The sequence below is a fragment of the Lissotriton vulgaris genome, unplaced genomic scaffold (genome assembly GCF_964263255.1).
Source record: "Lissotriton vulgaris unplaced genomic scaffold, aLisVul1.2 SCAFFOLD_1038, whole genome shotgun sequence".
Lineage (NCBI taxonomy): Eukaryota > Metazoa > Chordata > Amphibia > Caudata > Salamandridae > Lissotriton > Lissotriton vulgaris.
This window is the reverse complement of record NW_028244376.1, coordinates 133,561-146,740: the sequence shown is the minus strand read 5'-3', so window position 1 is coordinate 146,740 and position 13,180 is coordinate 133,561.

The window sequence follows — 13,180 nt, the reverse complement described above, 5'->3', positions numbered from 1 at the left end:
GTTTCTTATGTGAGTAGTGTTTTTTGGTTGGTGTGCTTTCTGCGTTGATCTCAACCCCCCCTCCCATGATTAGTTCTTTGCGTGGGCAGAAAGGTGGGGTTCGGTTTTTCTTCCCCCACTGCTTTCTGGGTGGCGGATTATTTTGGTTTGCCAGTTTTTGGGCATGATGGGAGCTGATAGTTTTTGAATTTGTATTTTGTCGGGGGAAGTTGTGCAGGTTGAATTTGGGTTCGGAGACATGGGTTGGGGGATCTGGATTGGCTTGGGATGTAATTGGGGTTTTGAGATATGGCTTTGGGACATGTTGAAGTTATAATGTTTTTGGGGGATTGTTGTATGGTTTATTATGTGATTGGGTATGTACGGGTGGGGGCGGGTTTGATGAGGGGTGAGGGGCGGGGGCGGGTTTTTGGGGGTTGAAAACAATACAATCATTTAGTAAGGTTTAGATTGTTAGGCATTGGCCAAGGTTATTGTTATGTAAATGTGCACCTGTTTCATTAAAGCAGCCTTTTTCACACTCTACTTGGTTTCTTGGTCTGCTCACTCTCCCCCACCCCTCCCTCCCAAGGGGGGCTTGGGGGAGGGCAGCCGACCCCTGGGAGGTCCCCTCCCTCGGGCTGTTTGGGAGGTTTGGGTGGGGGCCATTTTGGAGCAGCATTCCCTTTTGGGCTATTTTGGGCTTCTTTTAGTTGTTTTTGGAGCCCAACCTTTAAATGTGTTGGGCTCCTCCTCCCGGCCACCATTTTAGGCTTAGGTGACCTGGTGGCCGGTTGGTTTTGGCAGTTAGTTTTTGTCCCTCCCTCCCTCCCTTTATAGGATGCTTTTCCTTTTATTCTTCTCTTCTTTTGTTAATTGAATATTTATTTAGGCTCGGCTGGTTGCAACAGGTGGACATGGGTTTTTTTTATATTGTTATTCTTTGTCGCTTGGAACAGGTGCGGTGCGGATTATTTTGGTTTGCTAGTTTTTGGGCATGATGGGAGCTGATAGTTTTTGAATTTGGATTTTGTCAGGGGAAGTTGTGCAGGTTGAATTTGGGTTCGGAGACATGGGTTGGGGGATCTGGATTGGCTTGGGATGTAATTGGGGTTTTGAGATATGGCTTTGGGACATGTTGAAGTTATAATGTTTTTGGGGGATTGTTGTATGGTTTATTATGTGATTGGGTATGTACCGGTGGGGGCGGGTGTGATGAGGGGTGAGGGGCGGGGCGGGTTTTTGGGGGTTGAAAACAATACAATCATTTAGTAAGGTTTAGATTGTTAGGCATTGGCCGAGGTTATTATTATGTAAATGTGCACCTGTTTCTTTAAAGCGGCCTTTTTCACACTCTACTTGGTTTCTTGGTCTGCTCACTCTCCCCCACCCCTCCCTCCCAATTTATTTTGCAGTGCTAAACTTGTTAAGCGCTGGAAATAACAGAAAAGTAATGCAAAGGAGAGACTTGAATAAAAGCCATGAAGAAAAACTATTCCAGGCAAGGGAGGATACCAAACCAAAACCCCAGGAGGGTCCCCTCAGCGCCACAGAGGACATGCTGAGAGCCAATCACATGGCGAAGAACCATGGAGCTTCTAACAGGCCAAAACAAGCATAGAGAACAAACAGAGGAAAGACCCATCTATATACTGATAGCTCAATGATAAAATGGTGTTTACACTGTGCAAATTCTGTTGAAAGTTTAAAACTCCACAATCTTACTTGGATGGACTTTTTTAAGGAACTGAGGACGAAAACAACATATCAATGACAGTGAAGAATGATTTTCACCTGAACAATGACAGCAAGGCATACATTTTCAACCCATAAAGGTATATTAACACTTTAGTAAATTTACAATCCCAATCAAAATCAGATAGTCATAAATAAATAGTCACCGGAATACAAATATGTCAATGTAATCCAGGCAAGTCAAAAGGCAAATGCGCAGACAAGGGATTCAGGGGCCGAATAGGCAAGGCATACTGTTTCTGATCTCCTGAAGGGAAACTCCCTAACGCTAAATTAGGTTATGGAAAAAATCATGCAATTCAAAAGCAGAAGGAGTCAGCAAATATACTGTCTCAAAAGAAAACCAAAATGAAGGTTCTGATTAGGACAACAAGATATGTGCTCGCACAAGAAGCTATCTCGATGAGCAAAGTTAAAAGGAGCATGGGGTCTCAAGAGCGGGCAAAGAACGGCTATCTATGAAGGTGGACAGAAGCAACTCTAACTACCTGAGGTCCAAGTCACACAAATAAACACATAATTACATCTAAAGGATACAATTTCACAAGTCCTCAATTAAATCCAAGCATTCACGATGAGCTCAGTGTCAGCATCCTTCCCATGAGTCGGGCAACAAACAGCCTCTATCCCACTGACTTCAGAGGCATAAGTCCAAGGGAGGACTTCTTCTCCTCTGCCTCCTTTCTTTAACAAGTGCAGAGAGCTAACATCCAAATATATTAGGCAGCAAAAACGACCTTCACATATAATTCTATCAATAACATTTCAGACTAACAAGATCACAGAAGCTCTTGGTGCCTGAAACAAGAGAAAGATTATGCAAAGCAAAATCTGTCATGTAGATATGTAAGCATGGATTAAATATGCTAAATGTTAGCATGGTATTTGAATGGAAAATGTAAAAGGTGACACCGAGCCACCAATACCACAAAAGAGGAGTAAGCCCATGTTGACAATGATTCGAAGCAGGTAGCCCAGAAGCCAAACCGGGATGCTTATCAGGCTCAGGGGCAACCAGAAGACCCCAGAAAGCAGCAGAACCAAGAAGTGAATGGCGCACTTGAAGCAAGAGCACATATAGAACTGCACACCTGGCAGAAAGCCAAAAACCTGATAGAGAAGCAAAACTCCATATAATGGAGCCTCAGAAGCAATAGCCAGGCACAAATAATGGTGCAAAAATAATTAAAAATGGACTCAGAATGCAGAGCTTGATGTACCACACCCAGTACAAATAGACCAGGAAAGGGAGTGATTCCCAGTTCTCAGGGATATGCCCCCTCATTCAGCTCAGAACAGAGCCCATGTATCAGATGCAGCAGCCAGGACAAAAGAACAGGAAATGCAATAAGTGCATATTGTAGTGTCTTTTAATAAAAGAATGCTGGAACTCTTTTAGGTTCCACTGTATAACATAGGCCTGTAACGTAGGCGCTGGAGGGATGAGTTGAAGGCAGGCTGAGAATGTTGAGTTCTGAATTACACGCAGCGGAATAAAGATGTGTAATATTACTCTCCTTGTGTGGCCTACTTTTTGGGGAGTGCCTAGACTGGCAGGACGTTACAACTGGCAACGAGGATGGGATCCAAAGCCCATACACTGAAAGTGCTCTTTCAGAGAGTTTGCTGTGGTTCAGCAAACTGCTCATGAAGTCCAAGTGTACAATTGACCATGGCATAAGTGGAGTCTCAGCGCAATGCCAGCTTGAATATATAGAAAGCAACATTGAAAGTCTACATGTTGGTGGCCAGGAACTGAATGAAGTAGTCACAAATGGACGGTACTGCTCCATTATGCAAATTAATGCCATACGATAAACAGAGTAAGAATGCTACAGGCGGTCAAAAGCAGTGCAGATTTAATTAAATGGACTGGCTCACCTATTAAATCTAAATTACTGCAAAGTTGTGTAGCTCGTCACGGCTTGGGGAATTGGGGGGATTGTTTCCTTCGCTATTTTTTCTAAGATCCTAGCTGACATTTTTAATCTAAAAATTGTTTGATGTTGTGTGGCATCTTCTTTTACCTCATTTGGAGTGTGTTAGACTCCACGTCATTGCAGTGCACTTTGCTGAAGCTACTGCTGGTTAGCGGCCATTTTGGACGCGACTCACGCTCATCGCGGTCAGCGTTCCAGTCGTTGCATGCTGCACACCAGCATTAGCCAAACTCTATGTAAATGAGTTCTGGGCGAACGTGCAGCGGGCGAGCGCAGCGGGAGCGCCGATGGCGCACCGAAGGCAAGCCCGTCTGCGATTGTCATCGCTAAGTCAGTGCTCAGGGCGAGTTATTCTGCCAGATCTGACTCAGCGAACAGAAATATCATTCAGTTTTCGAGTGTATTTTTAAAATCCTTTAGAACCCCATTATGCCCGTCACACAGCGGCAACTCGGTAGGTCTTACAAGTGTTTCTGTCTGTGTGGACTGTGGGTACTCATTTACAACAAAGCTCGCCTCGAATAACATGTCTACTGACTCATTTACGCACAGGAGCATCTGGGCCTGCCTCATCAATGCTAAATCTTTGAGGAAGCATTATGTAGATGTTGCTGATTTGGTCTCTGATAATCTTTTAGATCTATTGTTCATTACTGAGACCTGGCTTGACACTTTTTCAAACCCAATTGTGGCCTTGGCCACTCATGTTGGCTATAAAGTCCATCGGATGGATCACCCAGTCGGCAGAAGCGGTGGTTTGGACATTTTATATAGGGAATGCTGGACCCTGCACAGTGAAACATCCAATCTTTGGGGTGAATGTGAGGTCTTGGATTTTAGCTTACAACTTTCTGCTCATTTCACTCGGGGGTCCCTGATATATCGTTCACCAGGACTAGCTAGTGTCTCTTTGGAAACTTGTGGAGACGCTCTGGCAGATAGAGCATTGCGTTTCCCGAATTATGTGCTACTTAGAGATGACAATATCCATCCTTATCCTATAGAGATGACCGACTCAGCTGCCTTTCTGGACTCTCTCCATTTAGCCCAGCTCTCCGAAATGGGTTACGTATCCTACCCATCAAGGAGGGCATCCTTTGGACACCATCTGCTCTAACTTCCCTAAATCGGTTGTGAGGCCGCTACCTGTCTCTTGGTCGGACCATGTTCCCATGGGATATTTTTCTCATGGGATATTAAGCACCCACCACGACTAACCAGCTCCTATCGGCCTCCCACCTTCAGGAAAATGGACGCAGGGCAGCTTAGCAGCTGCTTGGCAGCCTCGCGGCCTTCCCTTCTAGGAGACCTGGAGGAAAATGTGTCCAGGTTTGCAGATTGGATTACGGATTTGGTCGGCGCTCTCTCTGCACCAGGTCAGTTTAAGTTGAGGCGAGAGACCCCCTCCAAGCCTTGGTTTACTCCTGAGTTGAAGACTTTGAAACATGCCTGTAAGGTATTGGAGAGAGGATGGCGTTCCAGCGGCTATTGCTCCAATGCCAAATTTGCTTTTAGAGCCAAACAGAAACTTTATTATGCAGCTATTGGAATGGCCAAAGGCCAGCACTACTCTGCTCACATTGATCGGGCTAATAATAATTCTAAAGAAATTTTTGCAATCGTGCAGAGTTTCTTGGCCCCCAGCACCCAGGTTTCGGTGGTACCCACCTAGGATACCTGGTGCAACACCGTGGCAAAATTCTTTAGGGACAAAATAATCAGCATACAAGATACTTTTTCGACCACTTCCAGGAAGTCTACTGCTGCCTCGCTGGGGAAGCAGGTAACAGAATCTGTCTCCATCTTTTCTACATTTAGACCTGTTGATCTACCTAGATCACCTAATGACCTGTGTGCGGCTAGGCTTCTGTCCGAAGTGGCAGATACTATCAATCTTGAGGTAAATCCAATGGTCAACAAGTTGCTCCACGAGGTGTGTGTTCCACTGTCATGGAAGCAGGCGTTGATTCTTCCCCTCCTCAAAAAGCCATCACTTAACCCTCTGCTACCTGAGAACTATCGTCCTATCTCGCTCCTGCCAAGCTTGGCTAACGTTTGCGAGAAGGTGGTCACGTCTCAGTTAACCAACTATGTTGAGGTGTCAGGCTTGCTTCATCCAGCACAATCTGGTTTCTGTGCCTCGTATAGTACGGAGTCAGCATTGTTAGAGGTGACAGAGGCGATCCGGGAGTGTTTGGATGACAGCGGGAGAGCAGCTCTGGTTATGCTAGATCTCTCGGCAGCATTCGACACTGTGCCCCATTCTCTGCTCCTTGATCGTCTATTGGAAATTGGTATTTCTGGATCGGCGCTGCACTGGCTCAGGTCCTTCTTGGAAGGCAGGTCGCAGCAGGTCTGGCTCCCTCCGTGTGCCTCTGTGCCTATGCAGGTGACAACTGGTGTGCCGCAGGGGGCATCACTTAGCCCTCTTCTATTTAACATCTATGTGACTACGCTGGTTTATCTCGCGGAGTCATTGGTGGCTAAAGTGATGGCCTACGCGGATGACACACTGCTTTTGTTTTCCTGGAGGAAGGGGGACGACTCTGTTGTGGCCGCGCAGCACTATTTGCCCTCTGTGTTTCACTGGCTGGAAAATGCACAGCTGAAGTGCAACAAAGGAAAATCTGAGGTACTCCTGTATGGCTCGTTCCCAATGGACTTCAGAGAAAGGCTGTGGCCTCCTGACTTCCCTCGGCCCACTGTGGGAAAGGGTACCGCAAAAAATCTTGGCGTCTGGTTCAATGAAAATCTGAAATTTTCAATGCAATTGAAGAAACTGGCAGGGACCTGCTTTGGCACTTTGAAAATCTTGAGGAAGTTTCTTCCCCTTCTGCCTGTAAGTGCCAAGGAAACCGTGGTCCGTGCTCTGATCTTGTCCCGATTGGAATATGCCAACACTCTTTTGGTTGGCAGTCCAGGCTATCTTGCAAAGAAATTGAAAGTAGTCCAAAATTTGGCAACCAGACTGCTATTGAGCTTACCATCTAGACTTAGTGTTCTCACCCACCTGCATAACTTGCACTAGCTACCAGTTGAATCTCAGCTAAAATTCAAAAGAATATACCTCTTTTTCCCGCAGTCTTTCTTCCCGCATGGAATCACAATGCGGTCGCTATCACGACCACGTTGTGATTCCGCATACCATTACTCCGCAATTCAGAACACCGACTTGCGGAGGGGGGGCGCTGGATGTTGGAATAGTATAATTTACTATTCCAACTCCAGTCTGTACGGACACTAGGGAAGGTGTTAGATTTTAAATCCAACACCTCCCCCCCCCCTCAGCAGGTCGTTGTTCCGACTTGCGGAGTAATGGTATGCGGAATCACAACGCGGTCGTGATAACGACCGCGTTGTGAGTCCATGCGAGAAGAAAAAATCGGCATTAACGTTGTTTACCAATTCAAAATTCTGTCCATCGTGCATCAGGCCCTTTATAGTTTAGGCCCCATTTATCTTCAGAAGAGATTTGCTTTTTATAAACCCAGGAGACTGCTGCGCTCGTCCTTCCAGTTATTGATACAGACCCCAGGTTTAATCGCCTGCGTTCCTTTGTTTGAAAAGCCGGCCTGGCCTGGAACATGCTGCCTTTAGCACTCCCAGGCACCCAGGATCCATTGCTTTTTAAGAAAAAACTAAAGATGTTGCTCTTTTAGCCTCTGATCGGTCTGCAGTCTACTTTCTGGAGCAAGTGCTGTGACACTTCGAGTAGCTGTGCGCTGTACAAATTAAATATAATATAACATAACAAATGCATGTGCTATGAAGCAGAGATTAGCCAGGTATTTGTGAAGAACCATTTAAGCATGAAGCCAACAAAATATCATAACTTTATCTGCTTTCATGAACTAGTAGTATATCAAGTTCATCTACTTACCCAAACCACTAATGACTCATCATGCAACAACGTGTTACGGAGTGGCCCCAGAAAGAGGGTCAGCGGTTATGCTTGAGGAGCGGTTCCCAAACAAAGCAGCCCACAACAAAAGCTGCCACATAGGGACCAAGAACAACCCCCCAGACTGCCATAAGATACAGAGCTCTGATGGAGAGACAGGGCATGATACAAGTTTCAACAGTTGGTAAGGCTTAGCCTGCAGCCAGCACATCACAAGGGTCTAGAGTAGCTCTGCTAAATCAAGTTACACACAAAGCGCTTTCAAGAGCTCTACTGTCCACCAATAAATATAATGCTGCTGTATTCTTGAAACCATCAACTGCATTTGATACTTCCAAAAAAAACCACATAATTGGCAACGGATGGATGACATGGATAGAGACTTTTGAAGATGCAATAGATGACAAAGATTATAAAAAGATTATAAAGTATCTAAGGAACATGGCTGCTAAAGAAGTGAAAGAAGCCATGAAAAAGATACCACAAGAAGATGAAGCGACACACGAACAAATGAAAACAGTCTTGAATATCAAGTTTGATCCTGTGCCCAATGTGGAATATGAAAGATACATATTCAGTCAGGATTGCCAGAGACAAGGTGAGACCATCAATGAGTTTGTGAAGGGACTGGATGTTCTGGTGAAGCACTGTAAATGTAATTAACTTAATGATGAGGAAGATACCCACCTCAGAATAATCGATGGATGTCTGTCAGAATCCTTTTGACAACGAATGCTGAAGGAAACACTGATCTTAGAACAAGTCCTAAAGTCTGCTCATGCTCAAGAGCATGCTGATCGACAAGTGCCTGACAAGGAGGCTGGGGGCACCCAAAGTGCGCCAGTCATAAGCATGAAAAGTAAGCCAAGGTACAAGGTTGAGGGACACAAAGTGATGTCTCCACAGAAAAAGAGAACATGTTCCAGATGTGGCACAAAGGTACATATCCCACCACTGGACAAATATGCCTCATCTGTGGTAAAGCCAACTATTTTATAACGACTTGCAGGGCGAAGAGAAAAGTAAGTGTGTCACAGAGTGAAGACAGAATCACTGACCAAACACTACCTCAGCGACTTTCGACGTGCTCTCACAAGGCCAAATTGTTTAACAAAGTGAAGCAAATCAACACCTAAAGAAGTTGATTATTGGCTAAATCATTGACAAAGAGTTCCTCAGTCTAAGTTTCCAATGAAAGTAATAATGATAATTAGGCGATGCCGATGTTCACATCAGAAGGCATGCACATGTGGGACTGGTCAAATGTGAGGTAAAACTCAAAGTGAAGAAAAATCGACATGAAGAAGCACCAAACACATTCAAACATTGTCCAAAAATACCACTAAAAATAAATGGGTGTTATTCATAATTGACAGTGGTGCATCATTAAATATCATGCCTGAGAAGAAGTACCAAGAACTGTCTTCGTTACCACAACCTAATAAGTCAAAGACTGTAGTGTAGTTCCTATTTTCCCAATAGTTTCTGCGCATTGGAATAACATAAACGATAGTTTAGACGTAGGACTGAGGTCGACTAGGTCTCTATTGAATAAGTTAGACTTAATTTAGGTTTGCCAGCTAGCTCAGAGGTCACTAGAAACGTTCTCGAATGAACAGGGAGGAGAGAACTTCCCTGATTAGACAAGAAAGGATTCAGCTTCTGACAACCGCATAAACATCACAACTTTGCTCCCCCAGAATAAGGATTATATCTCCAGAGTCGTGTGAAAACAATAGATAGCTGTTTCACTCAGTCAATCGTGCATACTTAGTTTCACCAGAGTGCAGAGAAATAGATAATAAAAGGTGTTATTTATTGAGAAGTCTTCTTTCTCATGCAAGAGAAATGAATTGCCACAATTGCAATACTTGTTATAAAGTAAAGTGCGTACAGTAAAAGGAGTATTATGAAATAATACTGTAAAAGCATTGATATGGTTTCTGAGCCATATGATACTTAAAAGGTATAAAATATATACAGTTACATATAATGATAAAAGTTTGACTAAACATACTCAACTGATGCTTCTAGATACGCCTACCCCAGTGTACCTAACCTAAGCCTAGTACGTGGGAAGAAGTAAAGGAGTTTTTAAGTTAAGTTAGTTTTGCCAAGAATCTGACTCAAGAATTCTCTAAGGATCTAATCAGCTCCGTACCTTGGTTTTAGAATGAAGGAGGTCTTGTATCTCGCTCTCAGGACTCGATCTCCCAGTAACCCGCAAGGGTGACTGGAAACACTGGAGCTGTATTTTCTCGGCAGGAGAAAAAGACAGCGTCTTTCTCAGTGCGTCAAATGGGAGGGACGGCTTCCTTCGGCACTCGCATCAGCTGGGCTTCGGATAAGTAGATAGCCGCTCTGCTCCACACCACTGTGTGTTGCTTAAGGCAAATGTTGGTATATTTATACCTGGAAGGTGCCGAGTTTGACGTAAAGTTGGACATAAGACGTCAATAAAAGATGTGATATAGGCAGGGGAAATCCAATAACCCCTTGTAGGCTTGGGCACTGGACGTTTAAGGTCAAAAAATGCTACAAGGGACTTTATTCAAAGAAAAATGAATCTCAGTTAGGAGTTGCACAAACGTATCACACTCCAGTGTATCAACAAGATATCACAATCAACAGTTTTGCTAGAATAAATCAAGGGAAGGGAAAGAGAACACACGGAGGAAGTAAATCTTATTCCAAGAAAATTTATATTGCATCAAATGAAAGTCTGGGGACAAAGATACAAAAAAATCAATTAAAGCAAAACAGTTATGAACAGAGGTATGTATCACATCTACTCATCAGTTCACAACTAAACATCAACTCCTAAATAAAATCACAGACAACCAAATTCATTAATTAACAATGGTCGTATGTTGGTGCCAACGCTACGCTTCTGAAGATGATGGAAGTGTCGACGTTTCGGTCTAGTATGCAGTCGTCATGAAGACCATCATCAGGACAAAATAATTCGTTGCTGGGACAACCCCCTGAAATTTCGCACAAGCTAGCTTCTAGTAGCAATGAGCAGCAAGAGATGTAGGACTAAATATCCAATCGCTGAAAAAGGATCCGCAAAACTACGTATAGAGGCTTGCTGGTGATAGGTAACAAAATGACTAGTCGCTCGATACTCGGCGTAGTTATCAGAGTTTGAATCAATGGCTTAAAGCAGTGCAGCGTCTAGCGTCGGCATGCCGGGTCAAAGAATGACGAAACAAGACTTGTCCGTCTCCCCAGGTTGCTGGAGGTTTGGTTTGTTGAAAGAACTCGTTGTACTTTCTAGGAGTCTAAGGAAGTAGCCTTGCCGTATTTGGATTGCATTGGCTATTACTAAATATGGATATGATTCTTATGCCTTTATAAGGGTATGCTTTGTTATAACCACATAAGGGCATAAATCGGGAATATTTAATTAGGGTCCTAGATACGATCACAACACCCACTCCACGTATAATGTCCATCAATACTAAATACTAAGCAATATATAAACATATAAGTATGCATGTGTTTTCCAACCCACCCCAAAATACATCGAATGCATTTGAAATGGTATAGATACACGAAAATGAGTATTATACTGTATGCTTTCAAGCAGTGGTATCATTCAGATAATGCAAATATAAATATCAGCTGAATGAATTGCGAAAATTACATTTATGAAATGGCTCTTAATACAGAAGAGAAGGTCGAGACCATTTTATCACATATTTATATAAGATTGTACATGTGCTAGAGGCTGATTCAAAATATTGTCTCTAGAGTCTCTAGGAATAGAAGCTCTGTTCTCTAAGAATAGTTCTACTTTAAGCAGAGTACCTTCTGCCAAAAAAAAAGTAAATATTTTGAAAGTTGGGAAAATAATTTTGCTTTCAAGGGAAAAAATAGTTCCAAGTGTTTTCAGCAGTGTTGTTTATAAAAACTGAAGGCCGAATTCAGAGTTCAGGGAACGCTGTGTGCTCGCTATTTCAATTGTTATTCTCGTTGTTAGCAGAGAACATTGTCTCAGATAGGCCAGCAAAAAAAGCTTCTACTACAGTAGGTGAAAATTTGGCCAACTCTGAAAAAGTTGAAATAGTGCATATCTGCGATGCATTGCCATCATCGGTGTCTAGATCTTCAATGTTCACAGAGGGTTGTACCTGTGTGCTGCCGCTTTCATCTCGTACTTCACCGCCACCTAATCATAATGGTGAAGTCTCACCGAATGCCGTCATCAGAATCGGTAGCCGCTGGGGACAACACGTTGCATGAGTCGCTACTGGACAAAGCAAAGCGTCGATATTCATTGGTCCTGCTGATGGTAGTGTAAGACAGACGTCCAACACGCATTCTTCTCCGCATAGCAGACATCGAAGCACAGGTAAGATGCAATTTTGCCAGATCGGTCTGAATGAAAGAAACCAGGTAGTATTCAGATCTCTTAGCTGGGCCAATCCGAGGACCTTAGTGATACGGTCTCTGTATCGTATTACTAGGATGGTATCTTCCATCATAGCCTGAGTTTTGTCTGTGACTTGGCTTGCCATATCGGAGCAGAAGGAACAAAAATAAAATTCCTGCTACGAGTCCCAAAATAAGAGGCAGGCCACCGAAAAGAGAGTGCACAAAATTCGGGAAGATGCCCAGAACCGTTTCAAAAGGTGTTAACAGTCCTGAAAAAATTGTCTTAAATGCATGTGCGATGCCACTGGTATCTGACATGTTTAAAATTTGGCTTAACATTTGTACGAAATGCACGGGCAGTTTATCGATAATAGGGTATGTATCTCTGCCGCTGTCCTTGCAGCTTGCAGGTCATACGTCTCTTTGGACGAGGTTAAAGGCACAGTTGTCTGTAAAAGAATAGACTTCATTCTGCTTAAAGTATCAATTCGAGTAGAAGAGATATTCACAGAAGGCCATAATGCCGCCTCCATGTCTGGATTGCTGTTTGGATACAATACTTGCATACAACAAATGACCCTGGAAGTAACGCTCACGAGATAGGGCTTTCCTGGCATCATGCCACAACAGCTGTGGTCACTTAATATAACGTAGCTACCGTTGCAAAGTTGTCTGAAAAAGGGCTCTATCAGTGTAGCTGCGGTGCCGTGTAGATGACATGAAAGGTTGTTTGATGATCCTTTGCAAGATCCATGCAAGTTTATACCTTGGCATAGGAGTGTACCGCTCAGTGATGTTTTACAATTATTACCACTAAGAAATACCTCTTTCTTTCCCCCACTCCAACATCTATGTGTATAAGGTAAATTCCAGGTTGATTTGATGTATCCTTTACCCAACCTTTCATACAGGCCTGCTGGTATATACTTTTGGCAGTATTGAAACTGAAAAGTTTTTATCGGGATTGTAATGGTGCCATGTATTTTCCATTCAATGACAGGTCTTTCTGACATTGTCAATGGTAATCTCTCAAGTTTTTCAATGCTCAGCACCGTATAGTCTGCTCCTTTTTGTGCCAACGAGATTTGTCTATCAGTAAGGTTAAAGATAGAAAATAATGACATTATGTTGACTAGACGCCATGGCACGTGACCTGAACGGAGGTTTTGTAACGTCCAGCCTAGCTGTACAATAGAACATAATTGGGACTGACCATGTTGTAACA